General features: G+C 37.5%; 1 pseudogene; it reads right to left on the minus strand.

Annotated features, from left to right (window-relative positions):
• Positions 1–15,839, minus strand: part of LOC139715429 (glycerophosphodiester phosphodiesterase domain-containing protein 5-like) — a 57,944-nt pseudogene that overhangs the window by 11,437 nt on the left and 30,668 nt on the right.

A 15,839-nucleotide genomic window follows, 5' to 3' on the forward strand; every position in this document is an offset into this window, starting at 1 on the left:
GTGCTGGCTAACCAATTTCTACAGATGTTCCTGTGTCAAGGTCTCTGGGGCAACCAAGCGCGAACGAAAATTTGATCAGTGCTTATCATAACATTGGTACTAATGAATCAAATTAGGCCCGAGGGGAATAGTGGGAACCTTCGGATTAACAATTGTATGCAGGCAGTCGATCTAATCCGAAACTTCTTATTATACTGGAAGTAAAGGTGAAATGCAATTGGCGGGATTGATTATCCAAAATTCAAAATTGCCGGAGGAGCGAGCGATACTTGTCTCGCATATATTCTTACAGGCAGCTGAGCTAAGGAGAAGAGAATAATATTCTCTGGATATGTTCCCTCTCCGTGAAAACGGGCGAACCACTACTGGACTGTGAAAAACGTATGCGTGAAAAAGGAAATTAATGTCCTGGAAAAAAATCCAAATAGAGTTAAAAATTAGGACAGATTACTACCAATAGATGGTGAGATGGATTGACAGAGAGATAGACATATTATATTATAGATAAAGAAAGAGGGGTGGACTGGAGGAGGATGGAGAATGAAAAGTTCTTGAAGATTAGATTGAAAAAAAAAACCCAGCTACAGTATTACACTCAAAAACATGAAGCACAAAAACAGGAAAATAGACATCATTAAAAGGGGCAGAAGTTTGCATGCGTGAAAAAAGGAAATGAATGTCATAAAAAAATCCAAATAAAGTTAGAAATTAGGAAAGATTACTTCCAATAGATGGTGAGATAGATAGAGAGAGAGAGAGAGAGAGAGAGAGATAGAGAGAGAGAAATGATAGATAAAAAGAGAGGGGTGGATAGGAGTAGGAGGATAAAAAAAGTGAAGAGTTCTTGCTAATTAGATAAATAAAAAACAGCAACAAAATTACACACAAAACCATGAAACGCAAACACGTGAAACAAATAAGCAAAAACAAAAACAACAACTACAACTACAAAGCAGAAGAAAACAAATGAAAATAGAATTGATTGGCTTCCATGGCCTTGCAGTGGAGTATTTGACAAAAGGAAAATTAACCTCATCAAAAGTGACAGAACAATACTGATGCTCTTCCGGAACGATCTGTCAGTCAAAACTGCAGCTCGCACGATGTCAGAAACTCCAAATTGCACTTTAATTGGTTAGCACAAGGCAAGTATTATACAATCATCATACTGAAGGCGCAATGATTGGTTCCATAAATGGCTCAATTATTGCAGTTCTGACGAATCCAAGTCCGCTTGTTTTCTGTTCGTCTGATGATGATTGACGCGCAAATAAAACGTCTATAACCCTATCACATTTTGCCAATGAGTCAAAATGTGTACAAGTTTCACACAACTGTCTATATGAACGAGAAATTAATGTTAACAATTGACAATAGCAGGAAAAGATGATCTATGGATACATGTCAGCAAAAAACAAATGTTTTATACTCCAAAGCAACTCGAATTTCATTCATAGTATTGAGACTGTCTGTTAAATCGTGTAGTTTATACTGTATGTATGTATCATGTAGAATGATTTTTGTGCCTGAATGTTTATATTTATGATTGTGAATAAAATTTATATGTGAAAATAAAAAAGGAATTAATGTAGTCCGCAGCGCCCTAACAGACCGGGACTATACGTTGTCAATGACCCTTTTGATTATTTACATGATATTTTTACTATCAAAAAAAGACAATTCTACGAATTCCTTAAAGCAAAGAGATATATGATATTGTAAGTTTTTTTTTTAAAACATAGTATATGACAATTAGAAAATAACAGGAGGTCGCTTCTAAATCTTCATAAGCGGATTCTGAAAAGGCAATCAGCGAAGGAGGAGGTCATGAACACTGACGTCCTCGTTAGCAGGTGGTATCGCACCGAGTGGCAATCACTGATGATTGTCGTTAAACATAGCTTTAGAAAGCGTCTGCGTCTTCATCTCATCAGCTACCCTCCGTAATGAGCTTGTCATTATACTCATTATGTTACATAAAGCTTCTCATTTTTCTTGTTATACCAGCAAAAACTTGCTCTCTGTTGTTACTTCAATGTTTCCACTTCCCTTCCAAAATGAGGCGATTTCACAAAATGATGACAGGCAAAGATATTACTTTCTACTTGGATACTTTCTTCTTGGACACGAAACTTTGCAGAACAAACAGAAACAAAATATGTTTTTGTGTGTTTTTTCTTTAAAACAAAGAACCGATTCCTCGACATGCTCAGTGACGTTTCTAGAAAATAAGTTTTGTCCGTACCAAAATAATTGATTCATCTCTCAACCCTATTTCAGTCATCTGAAATTGTTGTTATTGCTCCTTCTGGACGCACCCCACAAGGTTGTATGCAGATAAAAAGACGGATGTACTTTGCGTTAACGGCAGATCATTCCCAACAAATTGGGAAATCAGTTGGAGCTTATGATATTGGTATTTTTCATGGGCGTTATTTACAAGAAAAAACAAAAACAAAACCCAATCAATCCAAGGAAAAACATTCGAGTAAATGGTCCTCCATAAAACGTAAAGTTCTTTTCTTGAAAAATGATAATTATAACAGTTGGGCTTCTATATCGCATACTACAAATCATTGTTCCCTATACGCGCTATACAATAACCATTTCGCACACACACGCACACACTAACAGAAAAATATATATTAACAAACTACATTAAAAATACAACAAAAAATCATATTAAATATAGAAACAAGCAGTGTTAATCGTCTTTCTAAAAGGCTCACATGCTGAGTATACTATACCGAAAGAAAAGAAGAGAAAGAAATGAGTAAACGGAAGCAGCAAAGGACGTCGAATGGTCTCTCTTCTGATTGGTCCACTCACCAGTTGCCATATCAACAGGTTCTGCCCACTGATCGTTTGGACTGATGACGTCGTCACTGAGCCTGCGCCAGCGCACCAGTAATATTGGAACAGCCATGGTTCGTTCACGGTCCATACATTCGTACTGACGTTTTGGTCCGTATTTTCCCTGAAGAAAACAAGAAAATGGAGGGAGGTTAAAAGGATTATCACGTTTAAAGATACGTGGTGGTGGACTTCATACTTAATATGTTAAACATTATTGTCAATTGAAGCAATAATTTACTCCATGTTTAATTTGAATTGACTGTATAGAGTCATCATTAAGAGTACAATTGCAGATATTTTTAAATAAAAATTGGACGTAAAATAAACAAGCTATACAAAAAAATGCAAAAGACAGACTCGACCCGAGCGCTAGCCAGGCGATGAAATGCGTTATTACCGGTAACAATTATGCCAGATTCCGGTAAATCAGTAAATAACATGTTCATTTTTTAAAACAAATTCATTCTTGCAAACAAACAAAAACAAAAAACAAAACAAAACAAAATTATCTAAAACAAACAAACAACAACAAACTCATCATGGTACAATGAGCAAGCGATGCCACCAAACTTGGTGTAAAAAAAAAAAGGTCTCTCAATCGCAGAAAAGTAGAAATGAAGATAGTTTAAGGCCGTGTCACACCTTTTCGGGCAAACCTTGCGTGCGACTTGCAAAGAACAATTTTTACTACCCGGAGGTCCCCGCAGATGACCCGCACATGACAGTACCTAGCACGTATCTCATCCGTAGTCGCCCGGAGGTGCTCACGCAAATCTTTTTACCCGCAGCTATGTTTAGGCCCTGTCACACCTTTCCGGACAAGTTACGCAGGCTTGTTGCGTTTAGGGATTTTCAAGCATACCGGACGTGTTCTGAGGGCAGACAAGGATTTGGGAGAGTCAGTGCATGTGTCTTACTTGCTGGACGCGTTCTACTTAAATTCTACTTGCGGGTATACTGTGTGACCTGTGTGGCACTTGCTTGGTGGCTGACAACTCAGTGAAGGAATTCCTCTGAAGGAATGGCACAAGTCCCACAGAATGTCATTATCTTGGCCACATACGGGCACTGCGAAGTACCTGCGTGGGAGTTGCCTGCGAGGTGCTGCCGCTCAGGGCCTCCGTTCTGCGTGGGCCTCTCCGGGCATCCCCGCGACTCACCCGGAAAAAGTTTTGGTCATGCTCAAAACTTGGCTGCGGTTAAATCGGACTTGCGTGTGCACCTCCGGGCAAGTACAGGCGAGATACGCGCTAGACACTGTCAGGTGCGGACAAACTGCGGAGAGCTCCGGGTAGCAAATTTGTGTCCCCGCAAGTCAAGCCGAAACACTTCCCCAGACACGGTATGACAAGGCCTTGAGCATGCTCAAAACTTGTTCCGAGTGAGTCGTGGGGGTTCGCTCGCAGAGGAACACGCAGAACAACAGTAGGAGCCCCTTACCAGCAGCACCTCGCAGGCAACTCCAACGCGGGTACTTCTCAATACCCGTAAGTCGTTCATAACAGAAAACGGATCGAATTCGAAGCTCTTACGCAGGTCACACGGAATACACGCAAGTAGAAGGTAAGTAGCAAGCGTCTAGCAGGTAAGAAATAAGTGCGAAACTCGCAAACATTCTTGTTCGCCCGCGGAAAATTCTCCTGCGTGCTGGAAAATTCCTGCTCGCAACAAGCCCGCGTAGCTTGCCCGGAAAGGTGTGACACGGCCTTTAAGCCCATGTTGGCTCAATCACTCAAACTTAAGTTATCCACGTATACTCTAAATGTTCAGACATGGTGTACATGAACAGCGACTAACGTGGGTCATTTCTATGACACTGAACCTCAAAGTGTACAAATCAATGACAAGGAAAAAACGGTGACAACCGTTTGAAAATACGCCTTCATACAGTGGAAAGTGTCAAGGATAGCTGCATTCTGCTGAAGGAAGTCTTAAACTTATTTGATTTCAAAGTAAGCACTCATTACGAGGGATTCTACCAATGCGACCAGTAGGAAGCCAACGCCAACAGGGGGAGAACATTCAAACGACAGGGTAAAGGGCATCATGGAAGACTTTTTCCCCGATTCTCTTGTTCACTCAAAATAATTGCTATTAGCAAAACATCCTCTTTAAGACTTCGTGGAGGCGGGGTGACTGCCCGAAAGCTTTCGCAGTTATTAATTCGTTGGACCATAGGGGTCAAGAAAAGGGGAGCTAAATGGTGCGCACAGTCAAGAAAGGAGACGTACGAATAGAATTAAGCATCAAGTGGTAGCATCGTTCTTGCTTGAGTGTGCTTCGACAGCTTTATAACACGGTACGATGAATTACCATGCACGAAGTGTAAGTTCATGTAGAGTGTTTCGAGCCGTTTTTATATTATCTTTATGGAGACCAAGGGGTGATGCCAGGGTATACAAACATTATGTCTGATATTATATTTAGCTTTAGATATTTGTCTACTTCTCACGGTCTTCGTGACTGGGCTGTATAGTCAGAATATTTATTACATGACATGTAAAATCCTATATACAAGGCAATTTCCTGCTCACTTTGGCAATATCTTGAAATATTTTTCTTCTTTTTATTATTTTTTGAAATTCTTTTAACAGCACAATCCTGTCGGTCATTTGCTCCCGCTGTTGCTACATTGGCCAAAGAAGATTATAGTTAACCCTCCGCCATTATTGCTTCAGCCTAACAGCATATTAAAAACAAAGGGAAACTTGTTCTATATTGGCAATGATAAATATAAAAATGATATCGATTTACAATATCCACACAGAGGATTTTTAGAGCCCAAATACAAGTGTTATTTTGTCGACGCACCTCATAACCTCCGACCCACTTAGAAAGTTTGTTGAACTCGACCAATATTTTTGCCGAGGCAACCAATATTTGAAATATTGGACGGCAAGAGGGGGATTCCCAAAGTTTTTTATAAGCTGCACCGTGATTGGTTGAGATATATACGAGATGACCTGAAATATGAAGTAAAAACGACTCTGATTGGTCAATCACGAATTAATTAAAATATCGTTTCTTCTAAAATTCTGTGTTTATGCAAACAAATTTCATATATCAATAAGCTGAAATTGTTTTTCATACAATTTTTCAAAATGTCAATTTCATAACAGGAAATTAAATTTAGGTTTGATGAAAACAAGTTGCATTTTTGTGCATGCAGGCGACGGTATGACGATTGATCAGCTCAGCGCTACACTGCTAGATAGTATATAGCCGGCCGCTGCCGCTCGCATTTGCATGCATGTTACAGTACAAAGTACGTTATGTGTTACTAGTACTAGTACTAAGTACAGTAGGACTACAGTACTAGTAATTTGATCTTTCACGATCTACGGTAGATGTGACGTGAATTGTGTCTCAGATCTCGGATACAAATAAATCTAATTCTGGTCTAAACTCGGCCTAACAGTAACATGACGGCTACCTTGGATACAAAGATCACTGTTTTATCAGAGACTGAAGTGGACTAACTTGCACTGAAGAGTGTACATGTACCATACCCCATGTCAGGATCAAGTACAGTAGTAGACCATACAGCACTCGGAGACAGAAAGGGTAGGCCTAAGTGAAAACATTCTTTACTAAAATCCTTTGTAGGATAATAATGATAATATTGGATGTCCTATTTTCGGTTAATACAAGGAAATATTGGACTCGCTAAGCAAAATATTGGACTCGTCTTCGACTCGTCCAATATTTCCTTGTATTAATCTCAAGGCCATCCAATATTATATAATTATATGTATATTGGGTGACAGGTGTAAGCTATATTGTGCCTTGAACGTGAACATTGTTCAAAACGCACAAGTAATGGAAGAAAACACGGTTAAATGAGAAATGACGACAAATTTGTGCAGAACAACTGTTTATTACAAGCCTCAAATGACCTGAAGTTGTGGAGCGGGTGAGTAAGACGCAGAGATAAAAAGAAAGAACTTTGGCCTCATCACACAATTGGATACCTCAGGGCAAATATCATGATACATATTAGGCCTACCTGGCAACACCATTTTCACACTGTTGATTGATTGATTGATTTTATTTCCGCAAAATAAAAAAAAATATGTACATCACTTCTTATTGAATAATACAAAGAAATTATCACAAAAGTACATGAAACTGCGGCTGGATTGCCCTACTCAGCTCCGCCCTCATGGTGGAGCTGTTCTACCGAGGGGTCCAGAAGAAAACACACTCGGTATATCTGAAATTAACATGCAAACTTGTATCAACAAAAACTACACTAAACAGAATTAAAATAACATCCTCTACTACCCTACAGTTATACAAACACTATTACCATGATGGCAATAAGCCAAATCAAGGAATTTAACAAATGTGTACATCTACGCTTCAATGAAATAGAATAAAAAGAAAAAAAAATACATCTACAAATATACTCAAGTTAAAAATTTGATACTATTGTATAAACACGATCCTCTATAACTAAAAGACTTACGGCAGTATTGAGTTTTGGGTTTTGGAAGAACAAGAGTACCCACAGAACGAAGATTATATGGCGTATCGGAAAATCTAAACATCTCTTTTAAATACAATGGAGAAATATTATTTATGGCCTTAAATGTCATGGAATACAAATGATCTTTGCGCCGGGATTCTAATGTTTGAAGGTTCATCAGTGTATGAATTTCTTGATTTGAGACATACTTATAAGGGTTCACTCGAAGAATTATTCTCAGTGCCCTATTTTGTAATTTTTGCAATCTATCTGTGTGTTTTGCCGCCGATGATCCATAAATAATATCGGCATAATCAAATAATGGGAGAATGAAAATTATATATATCGATTTCAAAGTTGAAGTATTTACATAACTGCGTAAACGGCCCAGAAATTTCACCATTTTAACGATATTCTTACACATTGTATCTATATGCATATCCCATTTCAGCTGTTGATCAATCATAACACCGAGGTATTTCACAACATCCTTCTGTTCTATTCTATTTCCAGAAATAAATAATTTTAATTTATTACATTTACTTAAATTATAACGAGAACCCAGTAACATACATACTGTTTTTTCACAATTTACACTAATCTTATTTAAACACATCCATTCATATATGTTCTGCAGGTCAGAATTCAATACACACTCTATTTCATTTACACTTTTCCCCGAACAATATAACACTGTGTCATCTGCATACAAATTTACTTTACATCGTTCAATATAGTCAACCAAATCATTGACATAAATGATAAACAGCAGTGGCCCGAGAATTGAACCCTGAGGCACACCGTGATCAACTTGTTGTAATCGTGATTTTGTCGAGTTTATCTGAGTGCAAATATGTCGTCTCTTCAAATAACTTTCGAACCATTTTAGACTTTCCTTCGACACCCCTATTTTGTCGAACGCTTTACGTAGGTCAATAAAGACTGCACCGACATAGCAACCGTCATCTATGGCCCGATACCAGTCATCCGTGACCTTTAACAATGATGTGACAGTTGAGTGTCTTGACCGAAATCCAGATTGTTCCTGGTTCAATATGTTATTATGTTTTAAGTAGAGAGACAGCTGTGACTGGACGATCTTTTCCAGAACCTTTGAGAGAGGTGAAAGAATTGAAATCGGCCTATAATTGTTAGGCAGGGATTTGTCTCCAGATTTAAAAACTGGTATTATTTTTGCACATTTCCACCGATGAGGAACGATGCCCTCTAACAGTGACCGATTAATAAGGTAAGTAAGTGAATGCACTATGCCAGATGCAGATAATTGTACAATTTTAACTGAGAAACCATCTAGACCAGTTGACTTTTTCGCTTTGAGTCCTTTGATGACTTTAAGTACCTCTTCCTCATTTACTACATGCAGAGTCAAACTTGATTGTGTTGAAACTTCATTTACAATACATCGTTGCACATGAGGAATTTGTGATGCCAGATTTACACCAATGTTTGCAAAATAATCATTAAAATCATTAACTCGTGCAATATCATCATCGACTGAATCAGGCGACTTAGGTCTACTGCCTGATGAGGTTAATTCCCTCAACACATCCCATGGTTGATTTGGCCTAGATTTTTCTGTCAGCCTCTTCTTATAGTGATTCTTTTTCGATTTCCTAATCAGAGAAGTAACTTTGTTTCTTATCATCTTGTATTCTTCCCATAATTCATCATAATTAACTTCTAAAATATGTTTATGATTTTCATCATTTCCATCCAAAATACGCATATGTACCTTTTTAGCTTTTCCTTTTAACTTATCTCGTTTTCTCATTAATACAATAATCTCCTTAGTCATCCAGGGTGAGTATTTATTCCTGACACGTGTCTTTCTCACTGGCATGTGTTTATTCACTACCTCAAGGAAAAGCTCTTCCCACACTTTAACAGCATCATCAAGGTTTGAAGTATCTTCTACAATACTCCAGTTTTGGTTTCTTAAATCATCGAAATACAATTCAGTATCTATATTTGTCATTTTCCTGTATATTATCGTACGCGGGTTACATTTAGTAGTTTTGCATCTCCATAACAAATAAGACATCGAGTGGTCGCTCAGACCATTATGAATGACACCATACGTACTAACCATCTCTGGATTGTTTGTAAGGATATGATCTATCAAACTCATTGAGTTACGCGTGATTCGTGTAGGTTCCGTAACATTAATTTCATGTAATGCAAAAATATCATGAATTTGTTTTAACATTCTAGTTTGTATTGACGGTGGCGTTTTTAATAGATCACAGTTTAAATCGCCCATGATAACAATATCAGTATTAAAAGAATCAACAAAAGTCAGGAATTGTTCATACAAATCAAATGTATCATTTCCAATGTTTGGCGGTCTATACCATGTAACAAATGTAATTGCCTTTTCATAATCAAACCTTATGTGGATTGGTATTACTTCAAGGTTTGTTATGTATGGATGATTTAACAATTCATATTTCATATCGTCTCGTATATACACTGCAACGCCACCTCCATTTCTATTTCGGTCTTTGCGAATAAGATTATAGCCTTCAACTTTGAGCTCATTATCCGAGACAGAATCATCTAACCATGTTTCATTTAGAGCTAAGACTTGCACATCATTTTCGAGTAATATACACCTTATCTCACATAAATTTCGTAGTAAGCTACGGATATTCAACTGTAAAATCTTGACACCTTTGCCCTTCAGTTCTGCAAAATGTAATGAATTTTTTACTGGAGAATGAATTATTCCATTTTCATCATTATCAGATAGTTCATCATTATCAGATAGTTTATCATTGATACTCTGTTCTTCTACTGAAGTGTTCAACGGAAGGTAGGTAAATTGACACTTTGAACATTTCCAGTTCCAGAACTCAACATTTGGATTATCATAATCTTTAACACATATACCAGCACATTTTATGTGTAGCCATTGAGAGCATCGTGTACACTGAATTCCCTTTTGATTACTTCGAACAGATTTTTGACAACCAACACACGGATACTTGGGTCCCATAAAAATAACAAAGGGGGCTTCCTTTCTTTTACTGCTATAAAACTGCTTTACAGAAAAAAAAAAAGAGGGGGGGGGGGGGTCTTAGAGTCTATTTAGGTCTTCCTTGTCATGAACTTGTCGTATCATTGTTCCACCGTTTTGTAGTTGGGACCAGCACTAGGATGCGACCGTCTGACGACCATGCGGCTTTGACTTGTGGTACCCTTTTCGCAGATTGGAGAAGTTCGGAGTTTTGCTTCGTGAGGTTTTCGTCGATTCCGATCCCTGTCCCTTTCAAACGTCGTCGCTGTGACATGACCTCGCTACGTGTCCGGTACGTTGTGAATTTCACGATGATCGGTCTCGTAGGTGTTTTGCGACGATTGTTGCCTCCGCTTTTTTCCAGCCCTTGTCGCGGTTGGATACGATGCGACCTGTCGATGTCATCAGCCTTCAATTGGATGCCCAGGTGTCGGGAAAATATGCCGCGGACTACCTCTGTTGTGTTCTCCGACTTTGATTCCGGTACTCCAAATACCATCAAGCAATTGCGTCTGGAGTATTGTTCCAAGGTGTTCAGATTGTCCTGCAGTTTCTTGACGACAGAAGCCTGTGTTTCAAGATTCTTTGTGAGAGAAGACACCTCCTTTGTCCTCTGATCGAGCTTGGACTCCAAATCTATTATCTGCCCCTCGGTCTTTTCAAGTCGATCAACGAACTCTCCAAGCTTCTTTTCAATGGCCTTACAAACCGCTGACTCAATCGCCTCTACGAAAGCCTTGCTCTGAAAAGATTCTTTGACTATGTCACGAGCAATCTGCTCTATTTGTTCGACCGTAGGCTTCGATGTCTTAGACATTGTTCGGTTTCAAGACAATATGGCGTCGAAAAAAAGCACACAATGTCAAAGCATATATCTCTGTGGCATATGAAACACTCAACCAAAACACTATATGTATTCCATACCGACAAGAACCACAAAACAAGAGTTGAAGTGTAAAATGCCACACGAAGTATATAGTAGACTTGATCGAAGCGGTATGTATCAAACCATTCTAAAGTCGGGGCTCAACATTCTTGTCGCAAACTTCAATCAAGTGGCGAAGTCGAAAGATCGCAACATGTGGGACTACACATTCAGATATGTGACGCTGGACTTACTCAGTTTGTCAGCAAAACTTGCTATTTCAGGCGCAGAACATGTCTCTCGATATCCAGCTTGTGGTAGATTTGTTCACATTTTTATCCCACAGGAGCACAACGACCGTCCAGGTTGAAATGTTATAGAATAGGAGAGATTTAGATGAAAATATCACCACTTATGTCTCATCACGTCTCACCACGTCTCACCACGATCACTGTTTGGTCAGGAGAGAGGCATTGACCCGATAACACACGCAATGTCAAACAAATATGGAACATGAGCATGAAATTCATCAAATGGTATATTCTCGCAGCTGTTATCTTTCAGATCCACGAAACTATGTGAGGAAAATATTTCGATTGCATCCCTTCCCCTTCGAAATTTTTTAAGGAAAAGCTAAATTTCGCCGATAATACCATTTGACTCGCTTCCAAACGAGAAAATACAATTGGCGTCCCCTTACAGAAGAAGGATTTCACGGAAATACAAAGAAAGAGCCCCAGCCGTTAAGAAGCTTTGATGTATCCGGTGTGACAAGGTTTTCCATCCATTTTCAGCGGGTCTTTTATGCATTCGAGGCGCAGAGAGCGCATCGAAGCAGCGGAGGATACTTTGTATCATTGGAAAACTTCGCTGCATTTGCCTCTAAATTTCTCAATGATTTTCTCTCTAAAGCAGACGTTGACGTCATAGCTAGCTTCCTTGTTTATGATAAGTCTGTAACATGACGATATATTACGACACGACATTGTCGTCTCCATGCGGAAATGTTCCGTTTTGGTAATAGATAATACGCTCTGCCTTTCTCTTTCATAACGTTATTAAGTCCGCTCTACACTCCGACATGACCTTGAAAGGCACAAGATACGGTAGGGGAAAAAGTCCTCTCGATTGCTGCTTCCCACAAGATATGGTAGGGAAAACAAGTCTTCTCGATTGCGGCTTCCTCATGTACTCTTGGTAAGGACGTTTGTGCTGAATGTCTCGTGGAACTTTGTGTCCAAAGAAATTTTTTTTTCTTATAATCTCCGAGATTCGTTGCAATTGAAAGCTATTTCCATATACCAAATTCTCTCCACAGGGTCGAGCGATCTGTGACAAGTGAATGCCCTCATAATATCGAAGACATTACCGTCAAGGAAATTTCCAAATATATTGATTTGTACTAACAGAGACATTTCATTACTCTTCAAACATTCTAATAAAAACCTTCTGAACTGTATACAGTGTACAATAACATTTACTTGACAATTTTTAAGAGGGAAGTTTCTACGCTAATTAAAGTCACCCTTCTTTGTTAGAATGCACAATCACTATACACGCTTGACATCGCATCCAAATCTTCAAGGGCATTTTTCCAAACACTGCTTGTCTGGCAACCAGTTTCTACCTGGTTGTCTTGTGGAAGCAAAGTGGAACTAATTATGATGATCTTTGACTCTTAGATACTCTATTAAGAAAGCAAAACAGAATAAGAAATATGAAAATGATTTGCTTGAGAAAATAGGTAATTTAGAATCTGATTATGTTCTTAATCCTTGTGATTCTCTGGCCCAACAGATAAAATGTTACAGAGATGATTTAAATGTTTTGTATGAAAAGAAAACTCAGGGTGTCATTATTAGATCGAGAGCAAACTGGGTCGAGAATGGTGAAAAGAACACTCGATATTTTTTGAATTTGGAAAAAAGGAATCAGAGACAAAAACTTATTACCAAACTTTACAATGATAATGGTGAACTTGTTTCATCAACAAAAGATATTTTAAACACTGTCAAAGATTATTATAAGGTGATTTACACGTCGTGTAATCCTCCTACTGTAGAGTTTGAACATTTGTTACCTAGAGACACTCAGGAAATTAAATTGTCTGAAAATTTAAAAGAAAAATGTGAAGGTTTGATCACACTCAATGAATGTCTACACAGTCTTAAAACTATGAAGAATAATAAAACTCCAGGAACTGACGACTTCCCGTGTGAATTTTACAAATTCTTTTTTACAGATCTTGGAGAAATGTTACTTAATAGTTTCAATTTCTCTTTTACTTCAGGCAAATTATCCCTGGACCGAAGGAGAGCAATCATTAACCTTATTCCAAAAAAAAAAAAAAAAAAAAATCAGGATTTACTTTTTTTTGAAGAATTGGCGGCCCATATCTATTCTGAATACTGATTACAAGCTTTTGGCAAAATGTCTTGCCCAAAGGTTAAAGAAAGTGTTGTCTGATATAATAAGTTGTGATCAAACCGGTTTTATGAAGGGGCGATTCATTGGTGAAAATATTAGACTGGCATTAGACATGATTGACTGTGAAGCTACTGGTTTTATGCTGTTAGCAGATATAGAAAAGGCATTCGATAAACTGGAATGGTCATATATGTTTCAAGCTTTAAGATATTTTAACTTTGGAGATGATTTGATCTCCTGGGTGCAAATTTTGTATACTGATATTCATTCTTGTGTTGTAAATAATGGTCATGCCTCTGAGTTCTTTAATCTTACGCGAGGTGTGCGCCAAGGATGCCCCCTTAGCCCGTTACTGTTTATAATCTGCAATGAAATAATGAGTATATGGATTAAAAGAGATGATAACGTTAAAGGGATCATAATCAATGATGTTGAAATAAAGATAAGTATGTATGCTGATGATACAACATTTTATGTTGAAGACACAAACTCTCTTGCCAGAATTATGTATATTATAAATCAACTGAAAATATATTCTGGCTTGTGTATTAACCGCAACAAATCAGATGTTATTGCTTTAGGATATTACAAAGCCCATCCTCCAGATGTATCCTTTTTGGGTTTCACATATTCACCAGGGCCTTATCGCCTTTTGGGTATACGTTTTACTACAAACCCAAATGACTTATTTGAACTCAATTTTAAGCTTAAAATGGAATTACTGAAAAGAATTTTTAGAGTTTGGGCTCCTAGAAATTTAACCCCAATAGGTAAGATTACTCTTGTTAAATCTCTCGGTATATCTCAATTAGTATTTTTATTCTCTGTTCTTCCAAAGCCTCCAGATGATTTCATAGAAGAAATTGAGTCTGTTATATATTCATTTATATGGAGCAAGAAGCCAGATAAGATCAAACGTAAAATTATTATTGGAGATTATAGTGAGGGAGGACTACGAATGATACACATTCAGTCAATGATTGTTGGTCTTAAAACCGCATGGGTAAAACGTTTTTTAAACCCTGATAGTAGGGGTAGCTGGAAATGCTTTTTTGACTTGTCAATGAAAGATCTCGGTGGAGACTTATTTTGGATTTGTAATCTTGATTGCAAGGATATGATTAATCAGGTCGAAAATATATTCATACGAGAAATTCTTGTCTGCTGGAGTAATTTAGTTTTTTCTCAGAACCCTCCTGACAGATATATTCATAATCAGGTTATATGGAATAATTCTTGCATTAGAATTAATGGAAAAGTTGTTATTAAGCATAATTGGATAAATAAAGGTATTACGAGAATTTATCATATTTTGAATGAACAGGGTAATTTTCTTTCATTTTCACAATTAACCCAAATAAATATGAAATTCAATGCAATTTTTTGGATTTTTTTTCCATCATATCTGCAATTCCTCTTAACTGGAAAAATCTTGTTAAAAAACCTCAAACTCAAGATAAAAATTATCAAGAAGAACTGATCCTTGAAATTAAGAAAGCTCCTAAAGTATGTAGATTTATTCATAGAAAATGCGTAGATAATTTTCGTGAAGTTCCAAAATCACAAGAAAAATGGAATTCAATTTTGATAGAACCAGTCACTGACTGGAAAAAATCTCATTCCTTTTAAAAGTTCATTGTCGACAAAATTGCGTTATTTTCAGTTCAAGATTCTACACAACATCCTCGGGGTGAATAAACTGCTAAAACAAATTGGTTTGTCAGATTCTGATTTATGTACCTTTTGTTTAGATACAACCGAGACAATTACACATTTGTTCTGGGAGTGCCCTTACACTCAACGTTTTTTGAGAGAGTTCCAAAGACAAGTTTTGAAAGACGAAGTTATTCTCACATTTAACGATTTCATATTTGGAATCTTAAATGGTCCTTTCACTACAGTGAATCCTGTTTTTTTATATGCCAAATATTACATATTCGCCACAAGATGTAAGAACGGTACATTATCTTTGGCGTTATTTCAAAAAGCTTTGAAACATTATTATGAAATTGAAGAAATTATATATCTAAAACAAGGTAAAATCACTGTGTTTTTAGATAAATGGAGACATGTTCAACTTATTTGAACTGTCTGATGTTGTTTCGTTAATATAGTGTATTTCATGTTTCTTGATGATTCAAGGATGGGGCTGATGCAACACTTTCATTTGGTTCGTAGTCAAATAT

Source organism: Diadema antillarum, unplaced genomic scaffold (genome assembly GCF_040938485.1).
Source record: "Diadema antillarum isolate AM-2024a unplaced genomic scaffold, OU_Dant_1.0 scf00000048, whole genome shotgun sequence".
NCBI lineage: Eukaryota > Metazoa > Echinodermata > Echinoidea > Diadematoida > Diadematidae > Diadema > Diadema antillarum.